Genomic DNA, 13206 nt, shown 5'->3' with positions numbered 1-13206 from the left:
TTTCTCGAGGAACGAAAGCGGTCCAGGAATAGAATAGACCAGCCGCAGAAGGATTCAACTCAGAACCTAGGAGGATTCGCCGTCCTGGGGCTACTTCCCGAGTGCTCGCCTTTGGAAGACATGTATTAGAGATTCTTCAGATCTCTGTTTTCAATAAAGTGAGGGGAGGCTTCTTCTCCTTTCCCCTGAACGGTTGTAAGAGGGTGCTGTGCCTATCGAACCCCAAACGCAAAGCACTGACTACTTCCCCCAGCTTTTGTGGCTGTAAGTGGGCATTACTCGGTCTGTCACTGCGACGTTGGACAGGTCTTACCCCATGATTACTGAATTGTAAGTGCACCCGTCGGATTATGTGAGCCTAATATCCTGTGAATAAAGGAAATATACCGAAATAAAGGACTGTATTATACTTCAGAAACGAAAGAACTTGCGCCAGTGTTCATTCTGCAAATAAATGCTTCATGCTTTGTAGGTGGCAGCTAATGATCATGATGATAAAGCAGTCATGCTTTCAAAATGAAAACAAGTGATCAATACCAGCTGAAAACTTTTTGAAAGTGTGCAACACATAATTTACGACTCCCTAAATTGTTTTCAGCTTGGGCATTTGCCTAAATGTAAACCATTGGTTAAACTACGTTTCATTTGTGCTTTGTAGAAAAATACTTTTATGTGCCTTGAGTAATCTGACTGAAGAGTAGTAATTGCTTTATTTACTGCTAAAAATCCCTCTAAAGTCTCCAATTTAAGCAATTTATAGCTTTTGGTGAGTAAACATTTGGGTGAAAAACACTTTGACTAGCAGATAAGTGTTCTTTGTTTCCAGTAAAATGGGAATAAAGGCATCAAGACTCAATGCTGATTTTCTGTTTGGAAAAAAAAAGACGTGGGAGTCTTGAGAGAGAGTCTTTTATAAGAGAGTTGCTTGGAACTATTCAACTGTCTCATCCTTTTATACGTATGGTCACAGTGCTAGATTGCTTTATTATTCAACAAAGTGTTTTCTGCTGTCTGATAAAATGACAACTCATTTCTCCCTGATTACCTTGGAAGTGGAAAGCATTTGCTTTACAATAGTTTCTGTCTTGTGAAAGACCACAAATACTGAAAATGCTCATCAAGTTGGTAGAAAATAAAATTCATCTGTGAGGCTAAACAGTAGAATCTTATAAACAAGGGCAGGTATTTTAGGTACTTATTGTATAATGAATTCTACAAATGTCAGCATTTATGAAGATGTAAAATGCACTCAGTAATAAGTCCAAACTGAATACGTACAAATGAAAAAAAGGCTACGAGACTCAACCACACTCATGTTCCTTTAGAAATTAAATGTCTACAGTGTTCTTTACTGAATGTGCTTTCATCGGTGTAGTCACACAAGCTTGGTTTACGTGCTCTCTGGTTCTTCTTCTTCATCCTCTGGTTTATTCAGCCACTCCAGACCAGAACAGCTGCAAGATTCAACATGAACCAAGCTGTCAGGAAGTCTTTTAAACCATTCATAGGCACCAGGACCCCAAAAGCCAACGTGTGGTTGGCTACTCCCATGCTTACCTTCTTGGGTTGCTGATGTAACTACCCAAACCTTTGTCTCTTCTGAGGATTGTTCTCAAATATTCTCACCTGGAGCTGTCATTGTTATCATCTTTCTGGCCATTCCTTTGTTCATAGATAATTTTAGCGCCTGGACCCACCACTATTCCTGCTTATCACTCTCACTACCTTTCAGCTGCACACAGATGGTTTCTACATGACTACTTTAGCTTCAATTATTATTTTTTCTATCTCATACCAAATATCAAACCATATGACCATATCCAAGGCATTACCACCAGCAGTCTCAACATAGCTAATAACTAATCCCAATAGCTAATTTTAAATGTCCTGACACAATCACATTCTTTTCCACTCCCACAATTTTTTGACTTCATCTAGCCTTATCCTACCATTTTTCACAATTACTGCATTTCACCAGTGCTGGAGATGGGACCCAGGACCTTGTGCATGCCAGCCAAGTGCTCTACTACCAATCTACAGCCCTAACCCTACCATTCCACATTTGAGTTCGTATTTTCCTGTGTAGTTTAGATGTAGGATCTGTATTACCACAGTCTTACTGTACTTAGTACCTTGCTTTTTTTTCCTCTGCTATATTTGCCTAAAATAATTTAACTAAAAAAAAATACAGTTAAGCTGACTAGACTCAAATTTTCATTTTTTTTTTCAATTATAATTTTCAACAACAAACTTAAGGTTAGCATTTGGTGTAGTTTGGATAAGTGTCCCTCTAAAGGTCCATGGGTCAAAGGCTTGGCCTCAGCCTGTAGCATTATTGGGCGGCAGTGGAACTTTCAGAGGCGGGGCCTGAGGAGAGGAAGTTAGGTTACTGGGAGTGTACTCTTCAAGGGGATGCTGGTCTCTCCTCTCCTTGCTTTCAGGCTGCCAGCAGGAAAACAGGCCTCCTCTGTCACATGCTCACACCATAACGTGTTGTGCTGCCAAAAGAGGGCCAAGTAACTGTGGACTGAACCTTGGAAACTGAACCTAGTTAAACCTTTTCTCCCTATGGTTTATCTCAGGTATTTTGTCACAGCAACAGAAGGCTGACTAATAGCAATCAATACAGGTGACCTATTAGCTTTCCCAGCTCTATTCACTTTTTCTAAGATCACTAATTTTCATCTCTTTTCTCTTCCTGGTCCCTCCATACACATACCATAGAGACATATTCCATAGACACACAAGAGCTATTATATTTGTTTTCCATCATCAACTTTGCAATCAAGTTCATACATACCACCTTTTTTCTGATACATTGAAGAACCCTTTCTTGACTCCAGGTCCTACTCTAGCTACCATCTAATTTCTCTGCTCCCCTTCACAGCAAAGCATCCCAACTTGTCTTTACTCTCTGGTCCCAAAACCTCAATTCCTATTTTCTCAGTCTACTCCAATTGGGCATTTATCTCATCCCAGTGACTTAACAATGTCATAATAATAATATAAGTGGCCATGGTGATGGACACCTGTAATCCCAGCATTTGGGAGGCTGAGGCAGGAGGATTGCTGTGAGCAAGGCCAGCCTGGGCTACAAAGTGAGTTAAAGGCCCACCTGAACTGCATAGTGAGACCTTGCCTCAAAAAGACCAAAAATATAACTATTGCCAAAGTGAAGTTTCTTTATCTTACTAGATTTTTTTCTACCTCTTTTGACATACTTGACTACTCCTTTATTCTTTTACATCACTTTGTGTAGAAAATATCTTTCTCATATCCTTTTTTTCAACCTCTCTGTATCCTTATATTTAAAGCTTGTCTCTTATGAGTAACATTGGTTGGTTTTATTTTTTAATAGTCTGATAATCTTTGTTATTTAATTGGAAAAGTTATCCTATTTACATTTATGTACTAATTACTAATATAATTGGCATTTACTTCTTATGTAAATACTAATATAATTTTATTTACTATTTTATAATTACTGTTATGGTTTGGATATTGTACTGATCAGCTTTCTCACTGAAATACAGTACCTGACACAACTTGAAGAAGTGTTTAATTTATCTCACAGTTTAAGGAGATTCAGTCCATAGTCAGTGGGATCCCAGGCAGCAACATCATGCCAGACGGGCGTGGTGAAGCAGAGTGGCTTAGTTCACAGTGGCTGGGGAGAGAACAATGAATGGCACCAAAGAGGAATGGGTAGGGACCGCATGCACTACCCAAAGCCATACATCCATGGCCCACTCAGACACACCCAAGAGAATACTGATCTTCTAGGTGTTTCTTTAATCCAATGAAGTCAATATATCAGGACTAAGGGTCACAATTCACCCCTTTCAAACTTGCTCCCAAACATCTCTTCAAATCATAATTTGCAAATAAAGACAGTAACAAGTTCATTTTTTCACCTAACGTAACTGTCTTAGTTACTTTTCTTATTGCTAAGACAAAATATCTGACACCTATTAGAGACCTCTGCAGTGCATTCCAATCTCCTGACTGGAGTTATGGTGCATGGCAGGAAGAAAGAGAGCAAGAGATAGGATAGTGCTGCAGCAGGGATCTGGGATGACCAGTTGTTCTTGGGGAGCAAAAGGCCACGAGGCAGCCAGACTCTTGGTATTTATTTATTACGTCTGAGTCAAGGATAGTAGGTGAAGGGCAGTGTGTGTTTCCACAAACAGTAATGGTGACCACAGTGGGCTAGGAAAATCAAAACATTCTTGCAAGGACAAGGACAAGACTGGGGCAATGTGGAAACTGTAGTTTCCTCAGATGCCTATTGCCTCCAGCAGGAATTATTTTGCTGTGAGGGCCCCCTGTGAGGGCCACAGAGTCATTAGCCCTGGGGCTTCCAGCTGTGACTAGAAAAGAGTGGGAAGTTTCCGTGTTCCACTCTGGCTCAAGGGCAAGGCAAGAACAAGCATGGATGTCTCCTAGACTCAATTTGTAATTCGTGGTCCCCAACTGATGCCCAGAGTTAAGGGAGGAAAGATTTATTTGGCTCACGGTTTGCAGAAGTTTCAGTTCATAGTTGGTTGGCTCTGAGGCAGGGTGGCATGGCAGACAAGCATCATAAAGGAGAAACCGTTCATGGCGGGCACAATGTAGAAAAGCAAGCAAGAGATCTTAGCGGCTTTTTATATTTTATATTTTATCTACAATACCAGTATTAGGATGGTGCCAAACCAATCAATGGATTGATTTAGTAATCACTCAGTCTTAATCCTAGCATCTTAATCTTTGCATTGCACCATGAATCAGTCACGCAGTGTAGCTCCAACTGCCTCTGAAAAAGCCCTGCCTGTGACTGCATGAGGCTTTAGGGGGACAGCTAGACATAAACCATACAACTATTCCAAGTACAACCAAAAATGCAATGATCTCTTTCCCAAGCTCTCAACATTTCAGTATTTTTTTAAAAATCCAATTCCAAATCTCTTCTGAGATTCAAGGCAAACTCTTGGCTGTGAACATCTATAAGAATAAAAAACAAGTTACATAGTCCCAAGGGGCAATGGCACAGGATAAACATTCTTATCCAAAAAGGTAGGAACTGGGGGATAGGAGACAATTACACCAAAGCAAGACCAAAACACAGCAGCATGAATATTAAGTCCTGAGCTCCCTATCTGGCATTTGGGGGATGTGGTGGTAAAATGTGAGTACCAAAGAGCTTGGGTGCCTCTACCCCTGTAGCCTTGCAAGTTTGAACCCACAGGAGATAACTTATCTCCTGGACTGGCTCCCCTCACTGCCTGTAGCTGATGCTTTCCTTGAAAGACATTCTACACTCATGAAATTTAACTTGTTGGGGTCTCTATTACACCTTCAGCTTCATTCCCACAGCTTTATACACCAACTTCTCAAGGGCTTCTTGCCTGGCCTCCCAGGTCTTCCTTTGAAATATGGTTGGAAAACTCCCTGGCCCACAACACCTGCATTCTTCATATGGTAAAATCAGTCATATGGATAATGCCAGGTCTGCTGTCAGCAGTAGCAGAAACTAGGCTTTCTTGGACCATTGCTGCAGTAGACTCAGAGTATGTAGCTGAGCATAGTGAAATGAATCCTGGGGAATCAACTCCATAAGACTCCCTTGTTTTGCTTTTTTTTGGTGGGGGGATAGGGTTTCACTCTGTCATTCAGGCTGGCCTTGAACTCACTGTGTACCCCAGGTTGCCCTCAGACTTGCAGTGATCTTCCTATCTCAGCCTTGTGAGTGCTGGGATTACTGGCATGCATCACTACACCTGGCCTAAGAGTCCCTTCTTGAAGACAGGTCTCAGGGACTCTCTTCTCTAAACAAAGGTTGATCCTTTTGAGCCAGCCATGGGTAGAACCTTGCTGATTTCTGAGACGTCTTCAAAACATCTTTCGTATTTTCTTGGTACACAGTACTTGGTTTCTTTCTAGTGGCACTAATCTTTTCAACACCCAAGTCACTTATGGGTCCAACTTTATACATGGTTCCTTCTAGGCTAAAATTTAATTTTTAAATTTTTTTCTAGTCTGTCTTTGATTCTCACTGTAAATTTGGCTAAAAGCAATTAGCATTAGTCATGCTACAGCCTGAATGTTGGGCTGCCTTGAAATTGATCACATTAATTAGTGCATTACCTTTAATTTTAGTTTTCCCCAAAGTAGCTCAGGACGTGGTGAAAATATATACAAATTTCCTGTTACAGTATTATACAAGTGGCATCTAGTCCAGCTGTTAATGGAGCCCTTGTTCCCAACTGAAAGTTCATGGGCCTGACCTTTACTGTCTGTATTCCAATTAGCATTGTGGTCTACTGATTTCTAACCAGAATCTCCCATCAGGTTCAGTTTATAGCATTCTAGGGCTTCCCTAGCCAGCATCTTCAAACCTTTCTGAAGTCCTCCCACAAATCAAAGGCTTCTAAACCATATGGTCAGGTACAGTCACAGCAATAACCCTAATTCTCTATTACTAATTTCTTATATTGGTCAGGTTTCTCATTGCTATGACACAATACCTATCACAATTTAAAGGAGGAAAGGTTTAATTTAGCTCATAATTTGGATGGATTCAGTCCATAGTCAGCCATGACTATGGCTCTGAGGCAGGAAAATCATGGTGGGAAGATGTGGCTGAGCAAACTCCTTAACTCATGGTGGCTGAGAAACAGTGCAGAGGAACGGCGTCAGAGGAGTTCAGGCAAGAGACCATCTTTAGAGTCCAAGGCCATGAACTCAAGATCTACCCAAACAAGCCCTGGAGCATGTTCTACTAATTTTCTAGTGTTTGTTAGTCCAGTGAAGTTCATGTGTCATGATTAATGATCACAGATGTGTTTATGTCTCCCCCAAAGTTTTGCATCTTGGAAGCTTGATCTTCAGTGTGGAAATTATGGTGCAGGTCCTTTAAGAGATGAATCTCAGAGGCAGGCTTTTAAGTTCCTTGAGGGAGGGGAGGTGCACCCTTGGAAGAGATTCTGAGACTCTAGCTTCTCACTAGATCAAAACCAATACTGGTGACTTAATCTTGAACATCCAAATCTAACAGATAGATAAACTTCTTTTCTTTATAAAGTTAGTCTGCTTCAGGTATTTAACTGCAGTAATTAAAAACAAACTAATGCTGTTACTAATGCAATTACTGATTTAATTGATCCTAAATCCTTCAGTCTTGCTCTTGTTTTCTCTTTGCCCATCTGCTCTTTAATCCTTTAATTCTCCTTTACTTGTCCTTCTTGGCATTAATCAAGATGGGTGGTACTGGGGATTGAATCTGAGTCCTTCTCACTAATCTAACCTCAGGCCTTTTTTATTTTGAGATAGGGTTTTACTAAATCACCAAGTTGGACAACCTTGCCTTAAATTTGTGATCCCCTGCCTTAGCCTCCAAGAATGCTAGGATTACAGGCATGCATAACACAGCAATTTTAAATCAAGAATTTTTATCATTATGTATTAGCCTCTACTAGCTTTATTTTTTCCATTAGTTTTGTTTAGAAACTGTTACCTTGAAATAATTTCTGATTTATGGAAAAGCTGTAAGACTAGTACAAAAGAACACCAAATACCTTGCACTAAGATCCAGTAGTTGTTAAGATATTTTCACATTTCCTTTTTATAATTGTACTTTTTTCCTGAACCACTGAATTGTTGAATTGCAAACATCAGAACCTTTTGTCCCAAAATATGTCAGTAAGTATTTCCCAGGAACAAAGACATTCACTTATGTAATCATAGTGTAATTACCAAAATGGAGAAATTTTATAAATATAACATTGTTTTCTAATATACAGACCTATTCAAATTTAATTAATAATCTCTATCATATCTTTAAAACACATCAACACATATGCCCAGCCCAGAATCTGGTTTGAGACCATGCATTCCCTTTTGTTGACATGCAGTCCCTTAGTCTAATCTGAAATAGTTCCTCGGACATTTTTCTGGCTTTTGTGTCCTTAATTCTTGAGAAGTTTGGACGTGAGCGGCAGTGTGGTAAGGTGGCATCCATGGGTCCTGCAGTCCCAGCTTTACTTTCCACTGAACCCACAGTCATTCTGTTGAAGAGAAAGTCTCCAGAGAATACATACAGCAAAGATGGTTCCAAAATGAGTAAACAGGAATGCACAAGACAATCTGCCAGATTGTCCACAAAATCTGTTCCACCAGAACCTGAACCAAAACCCAGAAAAACATCTACTAAGAAAGAGTCTGGAACAGAGATTAACATAGGTGATAAAAGGGAAGAAGGAGGAAGACAGAAAGCTAGAAAAGAAGGCACAAAAAACTGAAGTTGAATTTGTAGATAACAGGGGATAATGAATTGTCACAAAGTTGGGGATGATTTTTGTGAACCTCTTGGGACAACTTTGAAAAGCTACTTTTACTGAGTATTATGTATATATTAATTTTTTAGGGCTCTACTAGTTGGCATACATATTATATAAGAGTGAATATTTTCCTTTGTCATCAATCCAAATACATTCCATCTTAATATTGGAAGCTGTACATAAAATTGATTCAGCATTTCACTCACCTGCTTTAAGAATTTAGTCCTGTGCATACTGTGGTGTTTTTACTGTGCATATTTGAATTTTTCATGCAGTTTTTCTGGAGCAATAATCAGTGGTGCTTTTGTACCTAGGTTTTGTGTGATTTTAATGAAACATAAATAGTTGTGGCAACCTGCTCACTATTTGTGGTTTGGAATAAAAGGGTTTATTGTCTGTAAATATTTTTGATAAGATTGGGCCGGTTATTCTGTAGAACTCTCATCAACTTGGGATGTTTCCTGATGATAAGTATTGAGGAATATTAATTAGGACATCTTGTGTCCTTTCAGTACTCCACATCAGGAGGTGCATAGTTTCAATCCATCCCATTGTTGGTCATGTTTACTTTGGTCATTGGGTAAGGCAGTATCCTTTATCACATTTACCCAACATAAAACCTTCCTCCACTTGATTTGGCTTCTATTGGTTCTTGTCTGATCAAATTCTATGTGCTGGTTTCAAAATAGTGATTTTTTTGGTCATTCTTTCTATATTTGTTAGTTGAACTGTGCTATCATTTGGATGCATGTCCATGTGTTAGGCTTGGTCTCCAGGAGGGTGCTATTGGGAAGTGCTGTGGCCCTTTAGGAGGTGTGGCCCAGTGAGAGGTCTTTAGGTTATTGGAGGCGTGCTGTTTGCCTTAGTCACTCTCCTTGTTGCTGGGACAAAATAAATGACACCCACAATTTAAAGGAGGGAGATATTTTGGCTCATGTGTTGAGTCCATAGTTGACTCCAAGGCAGAAGGCCATGATGGAAGGCCTTTGGTGGAGAAAAGCTGCTCACATCATGGCAAGCTGGGAAACAGAGCAAGGGAGGAGCTGAAAAAGGAGTTATACTTTCCAGGTCCCACTCACTGTGACCGATTTCTTCTGACCAGACCTCACCTCCTAATGTAAGTCAACTATAATGCCCCCATCATCAAATCACCTTCCAGATACATGAGGCTCTGGGTGCCATTTTGGATCTAAACTCTAATATCCCTGAAGGGGATTATGGATTTGTGGGATCCTCACCCCTTCCTGTTTCAAACTTTGTTTCCTGGATCATAATTTGGATGTTTTTTTATTTAACCATATTCTTCCACCATGATGTTCTGCCTTTGCCAAGAGCCCAAAGCAATGGGCAACTTGATCTTTCACTGGTGCCTTGAGAGTCATGAGCCAAAGTAAACCTTTCTCTTTAGAAGTTAATTGTCTCAGGCACTTCATTATGGTGATGGGCAGCTGCCTAATACAAACTTTTGGCTTATTTATTATACATTCTTTGCTCCCACTAGGGAAAAACCTAGACTTCAACATACATGCTTGAGTTATTACAGTCTGGCATTATCTGAGTGATAGAAGAACCTCACCCAATCCCAATTTTTTAGTGTTGTCTTATGTTTTATTTCTATATGTTAAAAAATCCACAAGACATTATTAATGTCATTGTTTTAAATAGTCAGTATTCTTCCTTATATGATTGTATCTTTCTGGTGCCTTTTATTCTTTCTGCTATTTCATGTTTCCTTCTACAATCACTTCCTTTTCACCCATCAAAGCACTTTTAGTATCTCCTGTAGAGCCAGCTTGCTTATAATTAATTTTCTCAAAGTTTGTTTATCCAAAAGTCTTTAAAGTTTAAAGAATATATTTACTAAGATAGAATTCTAGGCTGGCAGATTTCTCTGCCTTTTAGCACTTTAAAGATGTCATTCTATTGTCTTTTGGTTCCATAGTTTCGCTGAAAAGTCTGCTGTTAGTCTTAATGTTCGTGTTAAAATAACGTGTTCTTTTTACCCTGGTTAAACAATTTCTTTGTCTTTGATTTTTAATAGTTTGAACATGTCTGTGATATAATTTTATTTGTATTCACTCTCTTTGGTGTTTGCTGAGCTTCTTGAATCTCTGGATTGATATTTGTTATGGATTAGATCTAGAATTTCCTCCAGAATCTCATATCTACAGAGGTAGAGTTTTGGATGGTGACTGGATCATGAGGGCAGTATACTTGTGTTATGGTTGATAAATTGTGTCAACTTGAGGAATCTAAAAGCTTAACTAAGTAACTCATCAGTTTTATATCCTGAGGTGAAAAGGACATGTCCTTACTGCTCTAGGATGTTGTTTATTGTGTCAATTTGAAAAGTTTGAAAGTTCAACTTTAAACTTTAAAATAATTTAGTAGGGAGCCAGGGTCTTCACTTTATAAACATCTTTAGCTTGTGGAAGAGGAGGGTGTGGAGATGGTATGGAAGTGGGCAGATAGCCAATATACAATCTAAGGAGAAAAATGAGGCTTGCTTCCTCCTTTTTGTTTTTGTTGCTTTTGTTGTCTCATGCCACCTTGAAGTGTTGCCCCTGTGCCATGCCACCCTGCCTTGGAGCCAGCTGATTATGGACTGAAACCTCCACAAACTGTGAGCTAGTTAAACCTTTCCTTCCTAAATTTTGGGCATCAGAAATTCTGTCTCAGCAGCAACAACAAAAATAACCAAGACAGAATTTGGTACCAGGAGTGGGGTTGTTGCTGTGACTGTACTTGACCATGTGGTTCAAGAGCTTTTGGGAATGGTTTGTAGGAAAAGTTTAGAAAGGTTCAGATATTTTACCTTTGAGAAAGTACTAAAATGCCTTCAGCTGTTCTGTATGGGAGATTCTGGTCAGAGCTCAGAAGACCGTAAAGTTGGTAGAAATCCTACTGGTAAAGACCAGGCTCAGGAGGTTTCTGCTGGAAAAAAGAACTGCATTGTGTGCTGGACTCCAGATAGTGTATATTATGGCATGGCAAAAAGTTTGTCTGCATTTCTCTCATGTCCAGAGACTTTGTCTGAGACTAAAATTAAGGGTGGCAGACTGATTAATCTGGCAAAAACAATTGAAAGGCAGTTCAAAGTTGAGGCTGTGGTGTGGCTATTGTTGGGAGGTTTTAGCCAGATTTATGTTAAAAATCAAGAACAAAGAGTACATCAGAATGATTTACAATGTTGTGAGTTTGGCCAAAAAAAAAAAAAAAAAAAAAGCTCCAGTAAAGCTGTAGACTATAAAGATAGAATAGAAGAGATCTTAATTGCTGAGGAGAAACAACAGAATAAAAAAGATGACCTGAGGGCATCAGAAAAACCCAGCAAATCTCCACCCTTTGCAGCATCAAAACTGCAAAAGTGAAAGACTTTGACTTAAAAAAAAAAAAAAAGCCCCAGAGTGCCATGTTCCAGATTGGCAGTGGTGGCCACACCAGGTTCCAAAATGTTGGTGGCATTAAAAATTTGTTCCCCAGAATCAGGTTCAGAGTGCTCAGTGATTCAGGCAGTTGACCCCTACAGCCAAGAGAGAGAAAAAGCTAGCAGGTGGCAGCAGACCTTGGCATCATCCACGTGGCTCTGGTTTTTGGTGCTCACAGAATGCAAGGGTTCTGAGGTTAAAAGGCTTCCACCCGGACTGTAAAGCGGGAAGCGTATAAAGCTGTGAATAAAAAGCTTGAAGTGAAGTAGAGACCTCAAAAGGTTAAAAAAAGAAAAAGCCAAAAATGTGGATTATCTAAGAAAAACTGCAAAGAGGAAGCAAAGCAGCCTGCCAACACCAAAAAATCCGTGGGAGCGGTACACACCAAAAGTGCTATAGGGGTAGAGTCATCAAGCCCTTTAGAGTTCACAGTTTGCCACAGATTGCTTCAGATGCTAGATGTGGACCTACAGATGTGGACTTATTGTTTGCACTGGTGGATGTCAGACTTGCTTTGGTCCCATTCCTTTGTATTCCCATGTGTAACTTTTGGAATAAAAATGCTTATTTTGTGCAGCTAAATGTTAAAAGTGTTTAACTTTTCATTTATACAGGGGCTTGCAACTAAGAGTTTGCCTTACATCTCAGAAGAGACTTGATACTTGGACTTTTCAGCAATGCTAAAACTGTTAGGACTTCGACAACACTTCCAGATGGACTAAATGCCTCTTGCATAAAGTGATGTGCATGAGTTGTTGGGGGGCCAGGGGCAAAATGTTATGGTTCTAATGTAATACAATGTTTTTTTTTTGTTGTTGTTTGTTTGTTTCTGGTACCGGGAATCGAACTCATGACCTCGCACTTGCCAGGCAGGCGCTGTGCCACTGAGCTAAATCCCCAGCCCCTGTAATACAATGTTGATAGATTTAATATTGGTTCTTAAGGATTGTTAAACCTGTGTTATAATGTCCAAGTTGTAAAATGATAAAAATAATGTCCTTAAAAACTGCTTTAAAAATGTGTCTGGCCAGGTGTGGTGGCACATGCCTGTCATCCCAACACTTGGGAGGCTGAGGCAGGAGGATTGTTGCAACTTCAAGACCAGCCTGGGCTACAAAGTGAGCTCAAGGCCAGCCTGAACTGCATTGGGAGACCCTGTTTCAAAAAGACAAAAAAAGTGTCTCTGGTTACCAAGTTGACAAAGGGTAGTATAGTGGTTGATTGATTATGTCAACTTGAGAAGTTTAGAAGCATAACTAAACTTGGTCAGCAATTGGCTCAGCAATCCTACACTCTAGGGTGTAGAGGAGCCACCCTAGGGTGTATCTCACCTAGACAATATAAAAGGGAAATGAAGAAGGACAGAGGAACTTCCATTCCTTTTGGAGGAGCTCCAGTCTTCACCTTCAGCTTGGACTTCGTCTCCTGGCTTCTAGTGCAGACTCTTCAGCTTCCACCTT

General features: G+C 39.9%; 1 pseudogene; it reads left to right on the top strand.

Moving 5' to 3' along the window:
* Window positions 1-5023: 5023 nt before the first annotated feature.
* On the top strand, window positions 5024-8358 carry LOC102009965 (annotated as a pseudogene).
* Window positions 8359-13206: the final 4848 nt, after the last annotated feature.

The sequence above is a fragment of the Chinchilla lanigera genome, unplaced genomic scaffold (assembly GCF_000276665.1).
Source record: "Chinchilla lanigera isolate Chin_1 unplaced genomic scaffold, ChiLan1.0 scaffold00096, whole genome shotgun sequence".
In the NCBI taxonomy this organism is placed as follows: Eukaryota; Metazoa; Chordata; class Mammalia; order Rodentia; family Chinchillidae; genus Chinchilla; species Chinchilla lanigera.
Note: the sequence above shows the minus strand (reverse complement) of the source record. Positions and strands in the feature narration are given on the sequence as shown.